The sequence below is a fragment of the Glycine soja genome, chromosome 2 (genome assembly GCF_004193775.1).
Source record: "Glycine soja cultivar W05 chromosome 2, ASM419377v2, whole genome shotgun sequence".
NCBI lineage: Eukaryota > Viridiplantae > Streptophyta > Magnoliopsida > Fabales > Fabaceae > Glycine > Glycine soja.
Genome location: NC_041003.1, coordinates 17,099,464 through 17,103,645, shown reverse-complemented (window position 1 = coordinate 17,103,645; position 4,182 = coordinate 17,099,464). Strand labels below are relative to the sequence as shown.

General features: G+C 48.0%; 1 pseudogene; it reads right to left on the bottom strand.

Moving 5' to 3' along the window:
* Positions 1–261: 261 nt before the first annotated feature.
* LOC114373274 overlaps positions 262–4,182 on the bottom strand; it is a 5,840-nt pseudogene continuing 1,919 nt past the window's right edge.

Here is a 4,182-nt window from a genome sequence, read left to right as displayed (position 1 = left end):
CCGCAGGAGTGTCATGTCGTGATTTCTTTTATACAGTATGCTTCTGCTCATGAAGAAACCGGCTGCCAACCTCCTCAATGTCCTTTTATCGTTGTCGGCAATCTCTGGCGGGTATTCTTTGCTTACGACATATCGCTTGATGTCGTAATACCAAGGCTTTCCGTCCCGTTCCTCTTCCACTTGGCAACAATGTGCGGGTTTGCCACGACACCAAAATTCAATGTAGGGTAGATCCCCGTGCGGTGTTAGCTGGAACATAGACGCCAACGTAGCAAGTGCATCCGCCATTTGATTTTCCTCGCGGGGAACATGATGGAAGGAGATCTCATCGAAAGTCTTAGCCAATTCCTTGATATAGGCTTTGTAGGGTATCAGCTTGGGATCTCTAGTTTCCCATTCCCCTCTCAGCTGATGGATTACCAACGCTGAGTCGCCGTACACCTTGAGTAGTTTGACATTGGAGTCAATTGCTGCCTGGACGGCTAGGGCACATGCTTCATATTCGGCCATGTTGTTGGTGCAGTCGAATCCTAGCCTGGCTGTGAAAGGTACACATTGATTGTCCGGAGAGACCAACACTGCCCCAACGCCATGACCTAGAATGTTTGACGCTCCGTCAAACCATACAGTCCATTTGTCCCGATCTTCGTCCAACTTTTCCTCGAACAAGGCCATGATGTCCTCATCCGGGAATTCCGGATGCATGGGCTGGTAGTCGTTAAGAGGCTGTTGAGCCAAATAATCTGCCAAAGTGCTTCCTTTTATCGCCTTTTGGGTGACGTAGACTATATCAAACTCAGATAGCAAGACTTGCCACCGGGCGATTCGTCCTGTGAGAGCTGGCTTTTCAAAGATGTACTTAACCGGGTCCATTTTGGATATCAACCAGGTAGTATGGCTCAGCATGTACTGCCTTAGGCGATGGGATGCCCATACTAAAGCACAACACGTTCTTTCGAGCAAGGAGTAATTCATCTCACAGGTCGTGAACTTCTTACTTAGGTAGTAAACAGCGCGCTCTTTCTTCCCGGATTCGTCATGTTGCCCCAGCATACACCCCATTGACTCGTCCAAGATTGTCATGTACAAAATGAGAGGCCTTCCAGGTACTGGTGGCATAAGCACGGGAGGATTCATTAGGCACTTTTTGATCCTTCCAAAAGCCTCTTGGCAATCCTCATTCCACCGATCAGTTTGGTTTTTGCGCAAGAGTTTAAACAACGGCTCACAAATGGCGGTGAGCTGCGATATGAATCTGGCAATATAATTCAAGCGCCCCAGGAAACCTCGGACTTGCCTCTCTGTACGGGGTTCTGGCATCTCAAGGATAGCCTTCACTTTTTCGGGGTCTACCTCTATCCCTTTCTGGCTTACAATGAAACCAAGCAATTTCCCTGATTTGACCCCAAAGGTACACTTAGCGGGGTTCAACCTTAATTGATATTTCTTAAGCCTTTCGAACAATTTCCGCAGGTTGACAAGGTGTTCTTCCTCGGATTTAGATTTAGCAATTATGTCGTCCACGTAGACCTCGATCTCTTGATGCATCATATCATGGAACAAAGCTACCATGGCCCGTTGATAAGTTGCCCCGGCATTCTTGAGTCCAAAGGACATCACCTTGTAATAGAACGTTCCCCACAGGGTGACGAAAGTAGTCTTTTCCATATCCTCGGGCGCCATCTTTATCTGATTGTAACCAGAGAAACCGTCCATGAAGGAAAATAAAGCGAAATTGGCCGTGTTATCTACGAGGATATCGATGTGTGGTAAAGGAAAATTGTCCTTGGGACTGGCCCGATTCAGGTCCCGATAATCTACACACATTCGTACTTTCCCATCTTTTTTAGGAACTGGTACGATGTTGGCAACCCATTCTGGATACCGAGCGACGGCCAGAAATCCAGCGTCAAATTGCTTCTTCACTTCTTCTTTTATCTTCAAGGATGTTTCGGGCTTCATCCTCCTCAGTTTCTGTTTTACCGGGGAACACTCGGGATTTAGAGGTAATCGGTGCTGTACAATGTCAGAACTCAAACCGGGCATATCTTGGTATGACCAAGCAAAGATGTCTTGGTAGTCTTTTAGCAGGATTATTAATTCTTCACGGATAGGTGCGGTAATACCTGTACCTATCTTTACTTCCCTCTTTCCACTGCCAATTCCTAAGTCTACTAGCTCTGTTTCTTCTTGATGAGGCCCCATTTCTTGGTCCTCATGGGCGACCATTCTTTCTAGTTCTGGGGGAAGTCCCACATCCTCATTTCCTTCATCTTCCGTTTGATTCATTTCTTGCTCGAAGTCGATAGACGGGTCCCAGGTATTAGTACCTTCGGGGGACTCGTCATCGGATCTGCCATTTCAGAAAAAAAAGTAAACATGCAAATGAATGAGAATGGGTAGAGACCAGGAACAGATGAAGAAAGATCCTTGTATTATAAATTCAAAAACAAAAGACACAAAGCCTTAACAAAAGGAAAAACTCTAAAGCCTAGGCCCAACTATAGAGCTTTTAAAACCGTAAAGGTTTACATTATGCTTGTTGCGTAAATGCCGGGGCGTTCCTCCACTCGCCAATTTCCCAGCTGGAAATCAGGAGGGCATGGTCGTACCAAATCCAAAGTACTCGGAATATCATCTTCGCATATCGCGAACGCTTGACCTTTGTCTCCCGAACCCGCGCTTATAAAGCTTCTACTTATGTGGCAGGGCGGGCTTCCTTCACCTTCTTGTCTCCAACGCGAACTTTGACCATTGTTCTTCCTTCCTGCGATGCTTCTTTTCATGTCCGCCTGAGTGGGCTTATAGCCTAAACCATACTTCCCACGATTTCCTTGGGTATTTATCAGGCTAGTTATGCCGCCGTTGTTTTTTCCTAAACCCATCCCGGGTTCATAACCGTTCCCCAACATAACTCGGGCCATCATTACCGCTGCATCGGACAGACAAGGCTGCCCAAAGAGGGAGTCCACGGAGGAAATGCTGACCACCTCAAAAGACTGGAAAGCAGTTTCTAACGATTCTTCTGCGGCTTCCACATAAGGCATGGAGGATGGGCAGCTTACCAAGATATCTTCCTCGCCTGACACGATGACCAAGTGCCCCTCCACTACGAATTTCAGCTTTTGGTGGAGTGTAGAAGGCACAACTCCCACTGAGTGGATCCACGGGCGCCCCAACAGGCAGCTGTAGGGGGGTTAATATCCATTATTTGGAAGGTGACTTGACAGGTGTGAGGGCCTATTTGTACTGGGAGATCGATCTCTCCCCTAACCTCTCGGCGAGTGCCGTCGAAGGCCCGAACCACCATTGAACTTGGTTTTAAGTGGGAAGCATTGAATGGTAACTTCTCCAAAGTGCTCTTAGGCATCACGTTTAAACTGGAACCATTATCGATGAGCACCTTGGCTACGATATGGTCCATACACTTGACTGATACGTGTAAAGCCTTATTATGCCCTCTCCCCTCGGCGGGGATTTCTTCTTCGGCGAAGGCAAGATAGTTGTTGGCAGTGATATTGTTGACCAGCCCTCCGAAACCTTCTATCGAGATATCTTGGGCCACGTGATCCTCGTTCAGCACTTTTACTAGCAGAGCCCGATGAGGCTCGGAGCTCATAAGTAACTCCAACAGCGAGACCCTAGCCGGGGTTTTGTTGAGCTGTTCGATAACCTTGAATTCGCTCTGCTGAATTATCCGAAGGAACTCGCTGGCTTCCTCTAGCGACACCTCCTTTCTACCATCCTTTTTTCTCCGGGGGCCCCTTTGCTGGAATATCTTTATTCGAAGCGTGGGGTGCTTCGCCATCTTGTTCCTCCACCACTTTTCCTTTTCCCTTGACGTCGGCGGGTTGGACTGGTAGGTCCGGAGGTGCGAACACACGACCACTACGGGTCACACCACTCAGTCCCGTGATATTTGTTACTTTAGCTGACAGCGAGCTGACGTCAGTGACTTCTTCTTCCTTCTTCCCCGGAGGTGTATATCTCCACGGGACCGCGTGACTATTTTGGTACGGGAAAGGAACAGGTTTGGCCATTAAGGGGTGTCCGGGCTTTTGCGAAGCTGCGCTTTTAGTGAAGTATATCACCAAGGGTTTGGGCTTCGCAACACCGCTCCCCTTCGTAGATTGCATGCATATATGCTGCTCTTCTTTTCCTTCAATGCCGACTTCCAGTCGA